The following is an 18879-nucleotide window of genomic DNA, read 5'->3' as shown; positions in this document are numbered from 1 at the left end:
CAATCCATGCCTAGAATGACATCGAAGTCAACCATTTCTAACTCTACAAGATTTGCTGAGGTGACTTTCTAAGAGACCGTGACAGGGCAATTTATGTATACCCATCTAGCTATAACTGGGTCACCGACTGGAGTACATACTGAGAAGGGTTCTGAAAGAGTTTCTGGGATAACACTGAATTGGACTGCTATATAAGGAGTTACAAAAGACAAAGTAGCCCCTTCTATCTTTCCACTGAGTGAACAATATGTGAGCCACATCCTTAAGTTGGTAGGATGCCAACTCAACCCTACCATTACCAGTCACTTGCATCACTCCAAAGATTTTCATAACCTTATCAATGAAGTTCTGTGGGTCCCCACCAACTTGCAACCCTAAAAACTCAGGCGGATTCATCCTAATAAAATCTCAAACTCTAGCTGCCACTGATCCAACATTTCTATTAGTAGGAACTGAAACCTGCTGATTGTTCTGGTTGGCCACACTCTGAGCCAACATTTGAATGACGTTCTTGAATTCTGCATTAGAAACTTACTGACCTGGTACTGGAGGAGTTGTGTTTGCATTCCTGGCATTCACATTCTTGGCGTAAGGTCTACGAGGAGGCATGATCCTAAGCGCATAACGATGGATTAGAAAGGAGATCATACCAACGCACGATAAGAATATCAAGAAAGTGAAGTTTTCCTAAAACACTTCATAGCCTCCCTTTCATTAGATGTGGTGCACTTCACACTCATGAAAATGACTTTACTTAGTGTGGCTTTTTAGATATCCTAGGACTCTTAAACCTAATGCCCTGATACCAAGTTTGTCACGCCCCGAGCTACCCCTGAGACGCGGACACGGGACCTAGGACCACAAGTGATTCCAAGCTAACCCTGCTGGCATGATCATGAGCATACTAAATATAAATTGAATAATAGAAATTGTGTGAAAGCTATAATAATAACAAAATGAAAAGATGGGGAATACCCATATACTATAACTAAGATATATGAAAACTGATGAGTTTAATAAAAGGAAGATATTAATTCAATACTAAGCTGAATCTATCTATGTCTGAAAATAGCCTCTACCTGACTAGAAATGCTGGGACAAGCCCCAACTAAATCTAGCAAAACTGAAACTAAAGGACTAAAATTACTGAAAAGAAACTCATGACTATTGTCCTCGTAGAATGAGGACTCACCACTAATTCTGCTGAACTAGAGATCGGGAACCGATCTAAGCGTGATATGGATGCTGAGAACCTAAACCTACATCACGAGAAGATGTAGCACGGAGTATGCGTCTGTACTTTAAAGGTACTAAGCGTGCAGGATATAATACGACTGAAATAACATATAACTGAACAAAGCAAATAAGCAATGATATAATCTGAACATGATATAGATACTGAATGCTGAGATAACTGAATGTAGTGACCAATTTATAACATGCTGAAATTGAATAGTGGATATACTGATAAATGGTCTATGCAATAGAATCTGACTGGACTGTGGGAGCTACTAATAATCGATAATAAAACCACATGAGCTAAATGTGGAGTCTGATGTATAGGTCCCATCGAGAGTACCCAATATAACCTGCCAAAGGTATAGAGGCATGCTGGCATGATCACTGAAATGATGCCCACAGAGGGGACTTACAACCTACGTGGCTAGTAGTTCTGGGACTAATAGGTACGCTGAACCCTAGTCCAACTCGGTATTATGCTACTCCCAATGGATTAAGTGATTAACACATTATGACTAAATTTCTGTAAGTTATTAGATAGCTCCAACTGGACATACAAACTGAGTATGCAACAATTAACTGATATTGATGCATTAATAACTGAGGCATGTATAACTGAATAACTGAAATATCTGGCCTAACATGTGTAATTCAATAACTAAAGAAATACATAGCTAGGGTTCTGGAATTCATGCAATAAACTGAATATTAACATACTAATCTGATTTGAATTATTCTAATAGCTAAGAACCTAATAATTCCAACATTTAAGAAACCCTAGGTCTAGTCATGAAAAGGGAATCAAGAAACTGACTGAAAACTAAGGACCCGATGGGTGAAAGGAACCCACAAGTGAAATCCGACATACCTGGTGACGAATTCCACGGAGAAATCTTTAGATATCAGGGCTGGAACTGAAGAAAACTTGTTGAGTTCTTGGAGTTAGGGTTGGTCGTCTCTCTCTCTTCTTACGCTTCTAATTTTCTAAGTTCTGAAGAATGATTTGACTTAGGTAAGTTCTAGTTACGTTTCTAGGCTTAAACTGACTAAAACCTCAAAATTTAGGGTCTAAACTACGTAGCTTAGAGGTCTAACGAAATAGGAAAAGACCAAAAGACCCCTGACTTAACTGTTGTCGGAGTGATCGACAGACGGGACCTATGGGCCGTAGGTCAATCTACGGGACCTATGGGCCGTAGGTCAATCTACGGTCCCTAGATTGAGGTCATAGGTCAAGTCTATCAGATAGGGCTTCACTAACACGAGCATTACTTTTACTCGGAGGTCAAATTTTAGCAAACTTAGTAGCGTTGGAAAGATGATTCAATTATCTATCATATCATAGGTCGCGGGACACATAATTCTTTTTGTGGTAAGAGTTATGACCATCTGAAGTTGACACAATCAACAATTTTCCTCTAACTGGTTGCAGACCCTCACCTACGGTCAGACCTACGGACCGTGGATCAAACGACGATCCGTGCTAGTCTGCCGTCATTTGCATCAGAGGCTGGGTAAATGGGGCCTCGATCCACAGACCATAGTCTTACCTATGGACTGTGGGTCGAGACTTAGCCGATTTTCTAAGTAGGGTTAGGGAGGGGTTGCAGTGGTGAACCACGGACCACCAGCACGGGCCGTGGTCTGACCTATGCTAAGTGGATGGCAAATGTGGGTTGCACCTGCAACTTCTCAAAATCTACATTTTTGGTTTGTTTCGGATACGGGATGTTACAATCTTCGTACTGTTTTGGGTGTTCTTGGGAAGCAAAAGTTATATGCTAAATTTTTGAAGTGTGAATTTTGGTTGAAATCAGTTGCATTTTTAGGGCATGTAGTGTCAAAAGAAGGTGTAATGGTAAATCCTCAAAAGATTGAAGCAGTTAGGAATTGGGTTAGGCCTGGCTCTGTGACGGTGGTTAGGAGTTTTGTGGGACTCACTAACTATTATCGTCGATTTGTTAAGAATTTTGCTTATGTTGTTACTCACTTGACCAAAAAGGAGATACCATTTTAATGGACTGAAAAATGTGAGGAGAGCTTTTAAACGCTCAAGACTCTCTTCACCACCGCACCCATTCTAACATTACCAGTGGAAGGGAAGGACTTTATAGTTTATTGTGATGCTTCTCATTCTGGATTGGGTGTTGTGTTAGTGCATGATAAGAATGTTATAGCCTATACATCGCGCCAATTAAAGGTGCATGAGAGAAATTATCCAACCCATTATTTGGAGTTGGCGGCGGTAGTATTTGCTCTTAAGTTCTGGCGGCATTATCTTTATGGTGTTAAGTGGGAAGTGTTTACTGATCATTGTAGCTTGCAACATGTGTTCACTCAAAAGGATCTGAATTTGAGATAGTGAAGATGAATGGAGTTACTTAAGGATTATGATGTGACCATTCAATACCATCCGGGTAAGGCTAAAGTTATGGCAGACGCTTTGAGTCGAAAGGCAGTAAGTATAGGTAGCTTAGCTTACTTGAGTGTAACCAAGCGACCTTTGGCCTAAGAAATTCAGACATTAGAGTCTAAGTTCATGCAGTTGGGCATCTCTGAAAGAGGCGGGGTGTTAGCTAGCATTGAAGTTAAGGCCACATTTATTGAGGAGATCAAGGCCAAACAATTTGAGGATGAAAATTTGAACGAACTCAAGGAGAAGATGGCGAATGGTAAGGCACAAGAGAGCACACTTGATGCAGATGGTGTACTCAGTGTTAAGGGGAGAATTTGTGTTCCTCGAGTTGATGACTTGATTCAAAAATTGTTGGTAGAATCTTATGGTTTGCGATATTTTATTCATTCGGGTGTGACCAAAATGTATAAAGATCTGAAACAAATTTATTGGTGGCTGGGCATGAAGAAAGACATAGCGGAGTTTGTGGCTAAGTGTCAAAATTGTCAACTAGTGAAATATGAACATCAAAGGCCCGCAGGTTTACTTCAAAGAATGCCACTTCCGGAGTGGAAGTGAGAAATAATAGCTATGGATTTTGTGGTTGGTCTTCCGAAGACTTTGGGGAAGTTTGATTCTATTTGGGTAGTGGTCGATAGATTGACTAAATCAACCCATTTCATTCCGGTAAGAACAGATTATAACGCTGAACAATTGGCTAAGGTGTACGTGAAAGAGATAGTGAGGTTGCACGGGGTGCCCCTTTCTATCATCTCAGATCGTGGTACCCAGTTCACTTCCAAGTTTTTGAGGAAATTGCATAATGAGTTAGGCAAACAACTCACTTTTAGTACAACCTTTCATCCACAGACGGATGGACAATCTGAGAGGACCATTCAAGTGTTAGAGGACATGTTGAGAGCATGTGTGATTGATTTTGGAGGGCATTGGGATAAATTCATACCTTTGGGTGAGTTCTCTTATAACAATAGTTATCACTCCAGCATTGATATGGAACCATTTGAGGCACTATATGGGAGGGGATGTAGGTCACCCATAGGTTGGTTCGAGGCTGGGGATGTTAAACCTTTGGGGGTTGATTTAGTGAAGGATGCTCAAGATAAGGTGAGTAGTATTCAAGCTAAACTTCTAGCAGCCCAGAGTAGACAGAAGAAGTATGCAGATCATAAGGTAAGAGATATGGAATTTTAGATTGGTGAGAACGTTCTTCTTAAGGTATGACCCATGAAATGGGTAATGAGATTTGGCAAGAAGGGTAAGCTAAGTCCTAGATACATTGGTCCATTTGAGGTTCTTGAATATGTTAGGCCGGTGGCGTATAGATTGGCTCTACCCCCTAATCTATCTAGTGTTCATCCGATATTTCATGTTTCTATGTTGAAGAGATATCATGGTGATAGAGATTATATCATTAAGTGTGACTCAATTGTGCTAGACAAAGACCTCCTATATGAAGAGGAACCAATTGTTATTCTTGATCGTGATGTGCGTAAGTTGAGGACCACGGAGATTAAGTCCGTGAAAGTTTAATGGAAGCATCATCTAGTTGAGGAAGCTACTTGGGGAATCGAGAGGGACATGCGAGACAAGTATCCCCAATTGTTCGTAGAATCAGGTACTACTTCATTCTTTCCTTGTCCTACTTTCCCTAAGTTTTGTCACTCGGGGACGAGTAATGGGCAAAATGGTATCTATTGTAACGACCTGGTTCCATCGTTATTGCAATGCCAACGGGGGAAAAATTGGGGCCGAAAAAACTTTTGTGTAGTACTTGAATTTTCCCAACCTTGTCCAGATTTGGACGAAATTGGAATCCTTGAGGTGTGGGAAAATCTGGTAACAATCGGATGGATTAAATATAGTTTTGATTGCATGAGTAGTTAGATAACTTGTTAAAGAATCCGTACGACTTTACAAAATTAAATTCGGGTGAGTAGAACTCCTAGAATCGATCTTAACGCGAGGGGTATTTTATGATCGTCATGGGTTAGAGATGTGTAGTGAAAGGGGATTTTGGAATTTCTTCAGTTGACTCTTTGGTTCCGTTTGTGCCTCTTTGGCGGAAGTCTGGCCGCTCTAGCGGGGTCGCTACAACGGGACATGGGGCTCTGTGGCGGGTACGACGGGACTTAAGATCGTAGAAAAGGATGGATAGCTCACTGGTTCAAAAATACCGCTCTGGCGGGACTTGATGTCGCTCTGGCACCGCCACTAAAGTGGGATGAGGGCCGCAGTGGCTGGCCAGACGCGACTTAATGCCGTTTAAAAACCCCTAAATGACATTATTTGGCACTTTTCGACTTTTAGAGCTAAGGAATGACCCTAGGCGATTTTTACTCGTTTTTCACCATTCTTGAGGCTAAAGGTAAGATTTTCACTCCTCGAATCCGTTTCTCGATTCGTAGAACGTAATAGAATGGGTGAATATTGATAGGGGAAGGTTTTATTATAGATTCTACGGTGGAAACAACCCTAGTTTGGATGTTTGGGATCATGGGTTTGATCTAGGGTTCATAGAATTGTTATAGTTTCGGGTAATTAGTGATTGTTTATTGATTCCCGTGTTATTGTGATTGTTTGTAGACCAACAACAAGCGGAATAAATTAGAAAATGGAAGGATCAAGTTTCTTAGGGTTTCATGCTTGTTTTGAGGTGGTGATGGTTATGATTCTATGTTTGTGTGATGTATGCTTGTTCTTGCTTCATTATGATACTTGTGTATGTATGAATGTTGCAATGTTGATCACACTTATTGTAAATGAGATAGATGAATATCATTGCCATGAAATCATGATGTAAATGTATAATCTTGATGATGTACTTGTGATTGTGATTGTGGTGTGTGAATGGGATCGGTTGCCACGTTCCGGCATCACTAACTTGGATCGGTTGCCACGTTCCGGCATCACTAACTTGGATCGGTTGCCACGTTCTTGCATGCTAACTGTTTGGGTTTGGGTTCCGTGAGAGGACCAATGATTTGTGATAAATGTATATTGATGAGCATATTGTTAATATTGTAGGTGTTGATATATATATGCATGTGATTGTAATGTTGTTTGACTTGTTTATGTTGCACTAGTGGGATAGCCGCGTGATCCTACCAGTACACTGTGGCTGTGTACTGATTTTGCACTTGCTCTTATTTTTGTTGAGTACAGGGCATCTTCACGCGACTATTGACAGACCTTGCTTAAAAGATCAGTGATCGTCACTTCAAATTCAATGGTGAGACAATTCTTCCAAGAAGCCATGGGATTATGTCTCGTCTATGTCCATCATTTTCGGACTTAGATAATTGTTCTAGTTAGTTGATTAGTTGGAGATTTATCCCTTCTTGTTTAGACTTGGATCATTTGTTTAGATGTTTTGGTACATTGACTTTCAGGTTCGAGGTATTAAATTTCCGCATTTGTTAGTTAATTAACTTGCTTCCGTAAGTTAATTAACTAACAAATGCGGAAATTTAATACCTAGAACCTGAAAGTCAATGTACCAAAACATCTAAACAAACTATCCAAGTCTAAACAAGAAGTGATAAATCCCCAACTAATGAACTAATCAACTAACTAGAACAAATATCTAAGTCCGAAAATGATGGACATAGACGAAAGAGAATCCCATGGCAGCCTGGAAGAATTGGCTCACCCTTGAATTCGAAGCGACGATCACTGATCTTCTAAGCGAGGTCTGTCAATAGTCGCGTGAAGATGCCCTGTACTCAACAAAAATAAGAGTAAGTGCATAATCAGTACACAACCACAATGTACTGGTAGGATCACGCGGCTATCCCACTAGTGCAACATAAACAAGTCAAACAACATTACAATCACATGCATATATATCAACATCTACAATATTAACAACATGCTCATCAATATACATTTATCACAAATCATTGGTCCTCTCACGAAACCCAAACGCAAAAAGTTAGCATGCTGGAACATGGCAATCGATCCCATATTTATGCCGAAACATGGCAATCGATCCCATTTTTATGCCGGAACGTGGCAACCGATCCAAGTTAGTTATGTCGGAATGTGACAACCGATCTCATTCACACACCACAATCACAATCACAAGTACATCATCAAGATCATACATTTACATCATGATTTAATGGCAATGATATTCATCTATCTCATTTACACCAAGTGTGATCAACATTGCAACATTCATACATACACAAATATCCTAATTAAGGAAGAACAAGTATACATCACACAAACATAGAATAACAACCATCACCTACCTCGAAACAAGCTTGAAACCCTAAGAAACTTGGTCCTTCCCTTTTCTGATTCATTCCGCTTGTTCTTGATCTACAAACAATCACAATAACACGAAAATCAACAAACAATCGCTAATTACCCAAAACTATAACAATTCTACGAACCCTAGATCAAACCCATGATCCCAAACATCCAAATTAGGGTTGTTTCCACCATAGAATCTATAACAAAACCTCCCCCCATCAATATTCACCCATTCTACTACATTCTACAGATCGAGAAACGGATTCAGAGAGTGAAAAGCTTACCTTTAGCCTCAAGAATGGTGAAAAGCGAGTAGAAATCGCCTGGGGGTCGTTCCTTAGCTCTAAAAGTCGAAAAGTGCCAAATAAGGTCGTTAGGGGTTTATTAACGACATTAAGTCGCGTTTGGCCCGCCACAGTAGCCCTTATTCCGCTGTAGCGGCGGCGCCAGAGCGACATCAAGTCCCGACAGAGTGGCATTTTCGAACCAGTGAGCTATCCATCCTTTTGTACGATTTTAAGTCCCGTCGTACCCGTCATAGTGCCCCATGTCCCGCTGTAGCGGTTCCGCTTTAGCGGCCAAACTCCCGCCAAAGTGGCACAAACGGAACCAGAGAGTCAACTGAAGAAATTCCAAAATCCCCTTTCAATACACATCTCTAACCCACGACAATCAGAAAATACCTCTCACGCTAAGACCGATTCCGGGAGTTCTACTCGGCCGAATTCAATTTCGTAAAGTCGTACGAATTCCTTAAAATGTTATCTAATCACTCATGCAATCAAAACTATAATTACTCCACCCGATTGTTACCATATTTCGCCACACCTCAAGGACTCCGATTTCGTCCAAATCTGGACAAGGTTGGGAAAATTCAAGTACTACGAAAAAGTTTTTCCGGCCCCAATTTTCCCCCCGTTGGCATTTCTATAACGACGGAACCCAGTCGTTACAAAATTATTGCATACAAGTCTCCACAAATATACTTTCTGATAAGTACATCTAAGTTTTGCATACACCTGTTTCAAAGAGAAGCATGTTGATGCAGTATGTGTGCATAGGTAAACCTACTTCCTCCATTACTTGAGCAACTTTTAAAATATTCTTAAGCATCCATAAGGCTTGATTTACTCAGCACTCTCATATGTGTTGGCCTTTGATATAATAGGTATGCATCCATTTAATCATAACATGCCCTCCTTTTTTAAGCATAGATTCCACAACATCTTGCATTTCACACCTTTATTCCATGTTTGGACATGTAGAATATTAAGCCTTCCGCTATTCATGGAAAACATAATTGTTCCTAGAACACCATAGCTTTCTTGGAGATAGTGCTACCTCCCGTATATAAGAATGTTCTACAAATAGACTAATGAATAGTACGAATAATATTTATGTACTTTTATTGAAAATAAAATCAGTTTTAATGCATTATAGATGCATATAATTATTTTGTTTGAATTTTTTTTTACTGTTGTAGTGACTTAAGAAATCCATAAATAATTTAACTAAGGATTAAATCGCTAATTATGTATTTTTCTTTCAACTGACTAAAACATAAAATGAGTCATATAAATTAGCAAGCACTAAATATTTCTTCAACAATCTCTCATTCTCTCAAAATTGATCAATGACTCATTCTGGCTCCTCGAACACTCCTCCTGAAATTATGAGAGAAATGTTGATAAAATATCTTTATTATCTTAAAGAGTATAAGAATTATCTTTGAAATTCTTTATATCTATTATTAAATTTAGTAAAAAAAAAATTAATTATATATTATTGCCCCATATTATATTAGTCTTGATGATATTCTATTAAGTATCTTTCAAAACGTTGCCAATGATTATTTGGTTTATTATGGGAGTGAATTAATAGCCTTTATGGCATTTATGAAATTGATTGTGCACTGATTTGAAGAAATATATGGAATTAATCGCTTTTATGGCAATTACTACTCATTGAATGTCATTTTGTGCACAAATTTGGAGCTCTCAATTTGTGATCTCTATAAATTTATGGTTTTAGCCAAGATGTGGAAAAAGAATAACAAGGAAAACTTGTCTTTCTTATTTTATTTGCTAGGTTTTCTTTAAGTAAAATACCTTCTTTGTTAGTTTCTGGCATCCTAGGTTAAATACTAGAAGAGCTTGTTGAATTCTGGGAATACACCTTAACCTGTGAAATATCCTTAAGGACATTGCCATAGGCACGCCTCAAGCTACCATATTTTCGTGATTTCTAATATTCTCCAACAGTCTTAATGATATTTTATTTTGTTATCATGGTTCACAAAAACAATCCATCTTCTATTGTTACTGATAGTACCACTATAGTTGCTCAAACATCTCATTGTGTTGTCCATGTTGTGCCTTCACACAACTTTACCAAATATTTCCCTGATGTTCAAAAAGTGGAAGTTTTTAGTGGACAAAATTTTAAGAGATGGAAAGAATGTACTTTCTCTGCTCTTGCATGTATGGAGTGGCGTCTGTGCTAATAGATTCAACTGGATTAATCTGTGTCTTAACAACTAAATCAGTGGATATATGCAAGTAAGGTATGTAAGCACACAATATTAAATACTCTTTCCTAATTAATTGTTCGATGTGTATTGTTCTAATAAGGAATCAAAGGAGATTTGAGAATTGCTACATGCTAAATATATTGTCGATGCTACTAAGAAAAAGTTTGTTATTGATAATTTTTACAAATGGGAGATGACCGAGGAAAAAGATGTGAAGGTACAAATCAATAAGTTTCACAAACTAGTTGAAGATCTTGAGTCGGAAAAAAACATTTTACCGGAGCAATTCGTGGCTGGTATGCTGATTGAAAAATTACCACAATCTTGGAATGACTACAAAAAAAAATTGCAGCACAAAAAAACAATTATCTCTTGATGATTTGGTGAAACACATCATCACTAAGGATACCAATTGAAAACAATCAAGTTCTGCCAAAGAAAAAGAAATCACTACAAAAGTCAATCTTGTGGAAGACAATAAGTCTCGCAATAAAGATAACATGTATGGAAAAGACTTGATTACAAACTAAGGGTCAACAATCAAAATTTCAAGAAAAAAGGCAATTGTTTTGTGTGTGGCAAACCAGGCCACCATGCAGCTCAATGTAGAAACAAAGTTGGGAAAAATGACAATCCTGTTAAGCTAAGAGTAAATCTGGCAGAAGCAGATGATATCATTGTGACGGTCATTTCCCAAGTGAACATTGTGGTCAATGTGAGTGACTGGATGATAGATTCAGGTGCTACTATACATATTTGTGCCAATAAAATAGATTTTGTGTCTTATACCCTAGTTAATGAAGGAGAAGAAGTTGTGTATCTTGGTGATTCCACAACCACTCAAGTCCTTGAAAATGAAAAAGTTCTTCTTAAGCTTACACCTGAAAAAATGTTGCCATTAACTGAAGTGTTGAATGTTCCTAGTATCCGAACCAATTTGGTTTCAGTGTGATTATTAGGAAAGGTGGGGTGAAAGTTGCATTTGAATCTGTTAAGGTAGTGATAACCAAGAATAATGGGTTTTGTGGGTAAAGGGTATTGAAATCATGACTTATTTCTTGTCAAAGTTTCCCAAGTCATTAGTGAAGATGCTAGTACTTAATATTTGATTTTGACATGCTAAATTGGTACCATTTGAATAAATAAGAATGTTTTTATTTGTTAATTTTTTTTTGATAGAATTCTCTCCTATGTTAATGTTTCTTGGTTTAATATAACTTACGTGTTTACTATGTGATTGAGGATTTTAGAAAAAGGCATCGGTTTTTTGGGTTTTAATTAAGGTTTTTAGTTCGTAAAAGTTAGTTTTAGGTTATAAAAATGGAAAGTAGGAAAAATATATTCTTCTTAAATAATAAAGAGCATTACCAATTGGGTATTATTATTTTTGAGATTAACTCGCCGCACATACTTTTACATTGGCACATACTTTTAAGGTAGATTTCTTTTCTCATTATTTATTTTATAAAATATAAATATGAAATATAGTAATATATGGCAATTAGGATTCTAAATTTATTTTACCCATTAGTTTAGGATTTTGTTTCCTCAGTTAACGAAATTACCATGCTTGTTTCTTCGGTATACTTTTGCGGGATTTTCAGCTGCTTTAGAGTTTGGTTGTTTATTTTCCTTTTCATAGAAAATATTTCTAAGTTCTAAAGTACAATTTATTGTTCAAGATTTTGTTTTCAATTGTACTCGCAATAACAGTAACCGTTTTAACTCAAGTTTTGAACTTTAAATTATTGGTTGTGTGTGTTACGACCCAGATCATCGTGACTGGCACCCACACTAACCCTCCGGTGGAAAAACCATTACTACTAACCAACTAACCCCAAAGATAGACATTTAAAGATACGGAAGCAAATTTAAATGCAGAAATAAAATGGAGTTCCCATAAACTCCGATGTTAGACAAAACAATTACCAAAAATTGCGGAAAACAACGCCTAGAACCTGAAAGTCAATGTACCAAAACTCTACTAACGACAAGTCTAAGAACAAGGGGTACAACCCCGAAACTAAACAAACGAATATCTAAAGTACTAGCCTAAGTCCGGACAGAAATGGACTAAACAGAATGAGAACTCATGGTAGCCTGGAATAATTGACTTACCCTTGAATTCGATCTCGATCAACAATCTCCTAAATGAGGTCTGCTTGTAGCCGCTTGAAGATGCCTTGTACTCAACAAAGAAGGAGCAAGTGCAGTATCAGTACACAACCACAATGTACTGGTAGGATCACATGACTATTCCAGTAAGAGAAATGTCACGACCCAAGCCTAGGGCCTAGACATGACATGGCGAATGAGGAACCCGAAAGAACCCCAAACAAATCTCTCAAACTTGTCATCACACTTCATCGGTCGCGGAAGCACATTCAACATTAATTAACGGGAAATAGGGACTAAGGGCAAACCATTTCAAAATGACATCATAGAACAAGAGTCAAGATCATTTACAAAATTCTTGTCCAACGCACACCTCTACATACATAGATAGGACGGGGGCCATGACATACTACCGGCTCCCCTCATAGTCAAAATACATTTGCAAGCTAAAGTCTCAAAACATAGGAGTAGGAAACATAACACAACCCTCGAATCATTGAGGACTCACCAACAAACTCGGATAAGCACCGTACTAGCCACGTGAATGGAGAGAAGGATCAAGAGTAGCTCCGGTCCCTACATGGTGACATCATGTAGGCAAAATATGTGTTAGTACTTGGAATGCACTAAGCATGCGGGGTGCAACACAACAATAGACAAGGACACAATCGAAATACAAGAAATAGTTTCATAGGCATTATGAATAACAATATGAGGATGCATGATCAAAGTGAAGTCAAAACATGTTTAAGTAAATCTATACTAATAGTAGATATCATATGTGTATGCATGATCCAACCAATCTATAACCCCAACTTAGGATGAGGGATGCCGTTCACACCCGGACACCCTGGTGGCAAGGTATAAACCCCTCACATGGTTGATGTTGGTCACACCCCAAGCATCCTAGGTGGTGAGATATAAACCTCTCACATGGTTGATGTTGGTCACACCCCAAGCATCCTAGGTGGTGAGATATAAACCTCTCACATGGTTGTCCGGTTCTTTTCCCCCGGACCGGGCATGGTCATGCAACACTTTATATAGGAAATTCCCATTAGGCTCTAATGCAATCTCACGTATGGAATGAACATATACACAAGCTTAGTTTGTCATCAACACATCTCTGGATTGCCATACATCTCATAACTCAAGCTTTAAAGCATCGATTCATCAATTCTCCATAGTTGGACATTTTGTCAAACACCTTGAAGGCATGTAATGGAATCAAAGAGCATGGAAAATAGGGTAGTAATTATGCAGCCAAACCAGTGAACAACCTACAACAACACCTTTTAACACCCACAATACCACATGAAAATCTCCACATCCATTCCAAATTTAGATTCAAGTTCTAGAGTCACAACATGCTCAAAACAATCACTTTTCATGTTTAAAATTCAATGTGCAGGAAATTATTACAAAGAACAAGACTAATTTATGAATCTTAACTTAAACCATGAATTAGTGAGTAGAATAGAGTCTAGGCACTATGGGTGGAAGGACCCATGAGTTCAACACCACATACCTTGAGTTCTTATGAAGGTCTTGAGAGTGTCTTCAATGGAAGCTTGGAACTTGGAGCAAGAGTCTCTTCAATCTTGAGGAAGGTTTTGGATTAGGGTTCTTGAGAGAACTTGAGAGAAAATGTGTCTAAGTATGGGAGAGGTGTTTTGGGAAATGTTTTAGAGATGGGAATTGAACTAATGGTATATAGGAAATAACATATGCCCTTTGGAAAAATGGTCCAACACTTAGAAAAAAAAATGAGGCGGGTGAACAGTAAAAACGCTCACTGGAAATTGCATTTCCTGCCGGACAGATTTTACGAAAATGGGCATAACTTCTTCGTCCGAACTCCGAATGAGGTGAAACGAAGTGCGTTAGGTAGCTAACTCAAAGGGCTTTCCATGGATATGTTATGGGCCACCCAATTATTTGTGTGCTAGGAGATATGACCCTCCAAAGTAGACCCTCGAAAAAGGCTTCACTTGGAAATTTCGGATTTTGATACGGTTGCTCTAAAATTTGGGTTAGACCCATTTCCCACTCAATTTGACCCCCTAAACAAGAATATGAAGTCGGATTTTCGAAAAACGAAATAAATTTTTTTTTATATAGCTAAACAAGTTTCCGGTAACTTCCGAAGCACATTTTTAAGAACTTTTTGGGTCATTTCAAGAAACATATACAAGCAGTCACAACATAGTAAACATGACATGCACAAAATATATAAATACATTGGTTATCATTTCAGGAGTAATGTACAATTCCACATTCTCAATACAAGTTAATAAGACAATTCAATGGTCTTCTCATGGAACCCGTACCCAAACTGTTAGTCTGTCGAAATGTGATACCCGATCCCAATTAGTGTGTCGGAACGTGACACCCGATCCAATAAACATACCACAATCACAATTACAATCACAATATACATTCTCATAATCATACAATCAAGTGTTGATTCATGGCATACAATCGTTCATCATACTCATTTACATTAGGTTTGATCAATAGTACTTCATTCACATACATACATGCATTACAATGAAGCGAATACTAACATACATAACACAAACATGAAATCAAACCATCACCAACCTTGAAACTAAGCTTGAATCCTCCTAAGACACTTGATCCTTCCCTTTTCGGATTCTTTCTGCTTGTTCTTAGTCTACAAACAAATAATTTAACGCAAGGATCAATAATTAATCTAATTTACCCGAATTATAACAAACCCAATAACCCAAGACCAAAACCATGATCCTAAGGTGCGTCTAAGGATTTTTCCTACCATCAATAGGCCAAAATCCTCCTCTAACGATAATTACCCAAGAATCTAAGTTCTACGGATCGAAAAATGAATTAGGGGAGTAAAATCCTTACCTTTAGCACCAAAAGTCATGGAAAACTGTCAAGAAATCGCCTGGGGTCATCTCCTAACTCTTAAGAACAAAGTTTGCGGAAAAATAACAAAATTAGGGTTTTTTCTCGACTGAAGTTGGGATTGGCCCACTATAGCGGACCCCATCCCGCCCTAGCGGAATGAATCTTGCCCTGGCAGCTTGAGCGGAGAAAGAACGTCGGAATTAGAGTTTCAAACCCCCATTTCACAATGCACCTTCAACCCATGGCATTCAAAAATAGCCTCTTCACGCTAAGATCAGTTTCGGGTGTTCTACTCACCTGAATTCGATTTCGTAAAGTCATACGGTTTCCTTAGCGTCTTAGTTATCTATTCATATGATCAAATTAATTATTAAATCTCTCATTCATTACCAGATTTCCCTAGACCTCACTGACTCTGATTTCATCCAAATCTAGACTAGGCTGGGAATTCCTAAGTTACTACTCAAAAGTTTTCTAGCCCCAATTCATTCTCCATTGACTTTTCCCAAACGACGAAATCATGTCGTTACAATAGATACAATTTATCCATCACTCACCCTCGAGTGATCAACTAGGAAAGACTGACTAAAGTAAGGGTTGAGTAGTAACTGAATCATTGAACAATTAGGGATACTTGTCTCGCATGTCCCTCTCGGTTTTCCAAGTAACTTCTCCCACCGGACGATGTTTCCATTGAACATTCACAGACTTTATCTCCTTGGTCCTCAACTTTTGGATGTCGCGATCAAGTATTTCCACCGATTCCTCTTCATAATGAATGTCTTTATCTAGCAAAACTGAGTCCCATTTTATGATGTAATCCCCGGCCCCATGATACTTCTTCACCATGGACACATGAAATACTGGATGAACTCCAGATAAGTTTGGAGGTAGAGCCAATCTATAGCCCACTGGCCCTACACAATCAAGAACTTCGAATGGTCCAGTATACCAAGGAATAAACTTGCCCTTCTTGCCGAATCTCATCACCCCTTTATGGATAACACTTTAAGAAGAACTTTCTCACGAGTCTGAAATGTCATGTCTCTTATCTTATGGTCTGCATACTATTTCTGTGGACTTTGGGCTACTAGGAGCTTAGCTTGGATGCTTCTTACCTTATACTGAGCATCCTTCACCAAGTCAACCCCTAAAGGTTTCACATCTCCAGCCTCAAACCATCTTATGGTTGATCTACATCCCCTCCCATAAAGTGCCTTAAATGGTGCCATAGCAATGTTGGAATGGTAATTGTTATTATAGGAGAACTCACATAAGGGTAGGAACTTATCCCAATGTCCTCCAAAGTCGATCACACATGCCCTCAACATGTCCTCTAGCACTTGAATAGTCCTCTATGACTTCCCGTCCGTTTGCGGATGGAAGGTGGTGCTAAAGATGGGTTGAATGCCCAACTCATCGTGTAATTTCCTCCAAAACTTGGATGTGAACAACGTACCACCGTCTGAGATGATAGAAAGGGGAACCTCGTGCAACCTCACTATCTCTTTCACATAAACCTTAGCCAATTGCAGAGCATTATAGTCTATTCTGACCGGAATAAAATGGGCTAACTTAGTTAATCTGTTAACCACTACCCAAATAGAATTAAATTTCACCAAAGTCTTGGGGAGACCAATCACGAAATCCATGGCTATCCTTTCCCACTTCCATTTCGGAATTGACATTCTCTTAAGCAAACCTGCAGGCCTTTGATGCTCATATTTTACTTGTTGGCACTTAGCCACAAACTCTGCTATATCTTTCTTCATGCCAGACCACCAATAAAGTCGCTTCAAGTCTTGGTACATCTTGGTCACACCTGGATGAATGGAATATCCTGAACCATGTGATTCTATTAATAAATTTTAAATTAAGTCGTCCACTTGAAGAACACAAATTCTTCCTTTAAGCACGCCCCCCCCCCCACCCGCATCAAGAACCATATCTTGTGCCTTACCAGAAACTGCCTTCTTTCTAAGCTCATTCAAATTCTCATCCTCAAATTGTTTGGCCTTGATCTCCTCAATGAAGGTGGCCCTAACCTTAATGCTAGCTAACACCCCACCTCTTTCTGAAATGCCCAACTACATGAACTTAGACTCCAAGGTTTGAATTTCCTTAGCCAGAGGTTGCTTGGATACACCCAAGCAAGCTAGACTACCCATACTCACCGCCTTTCGGCTTAACGCGTCTGCCACCACGTTAGCCTTACCCGGATGATACAGATGGTTACATCATAATCCTTGAGTAACTCCATCCACCTTTGTTGTCTCAGATTTAGATCCTTTTGAGTGGATACATGTTGCAGGCTATAGTGATTAGTAAATACCTCACACTTGACTTCATAAAGATAGTTCCTCCAGATCTTGAGAGCAAACACTAAAGCTGCCAATTCCAAATCATGTGTCGGGTAATTTCGCTCATGTTACTTTCAACTGCCGCGATGCATAAGCTATGACATTTTTATCATGCATCAACACAACACCCAAACCCACATATGAAGCATCACAATAAACAATAAAATCCTTACCTTCCACCGGTAGTGCCAAAATAAGTGTTGTGGTCAGAAGAGTCTTGAGCTTTGGAAAGCTCTATTCACACTCGTCAGTCCACTCGAAAGGTACCTCCTTTTTTATCAACCTTGTTAGATGTATGGCAATGGAAGAAAAGTTCTTCACAAATCGACGATAGTAGCTAGCGAACCCCATAAAACTCCTAATTTCAGTCACAGAACTAGGCCAGACTCAATTCTTAACTGCTTCAATCTTTTGGGGATCTACCATTACCCCTTCCCATGAAACTACATGTCCAAAAAAGGTAATTGAAGTCAACCAAAACTCACACTTGGAAAATTTAGCATATAACTTTTGTCTCCCAATGACACCCAAAACTATACGAAGATGGTCAACATGTGCTTCCTCACTCTTCGAATAAACCAAAATGTCATCAATAAAAACAATAACAAACGAATCCAAAAATGGTTTGAACACACCATTCATCAAACTCATGAAAGCTGTAGGCGCATTTGTCAACCCAAACGACATCACTAGAAACTCGTAGTGCCCATATCAGATCCTGAATGTCATTTTTGGTATATCCTCAGGCCTAATCTTTAACTGATGATAACCAGACCTTAGATCAATCTTAGAGAAAACTGATGCCCCCTGTAACTGGTCAAAAAGATCATCTATCTGAGGCAGTGGATACTTGTTCCGAATGGTGACCCTATTTAATTGGCGATAGTCTACGCACATCCCCATACTACCATCTTTTTTCTTAACAAACAAGACAGGAGCACCCCATGGGGAAGCACTAGGACGGATGAAACCTTTATCAAAAAGTTCCTAAATTTGAGCCTTAAGCTTTTTCAACTCCGTCGGAGCCATGCGATAAAGAGGAATAGAGATGGGGCGAGTACCAGGTTCCA

Source organism: Solanum stenotomum, chromosome 5, assembly GCF_019186545.1.
Source record: "Solanum stenotomum isolate F172 chromosome 5, ASM1918654v1, whole genome shotgun sequence".
NCBI lineage: Eukaryota > Viridiplantae > Streptophyta > Magnoliopsida > Solanales > Solanaceae > Solanum > Solanum stenotomum.
This window is presented reverse-complemented; position numbering follows the sequence as displayed.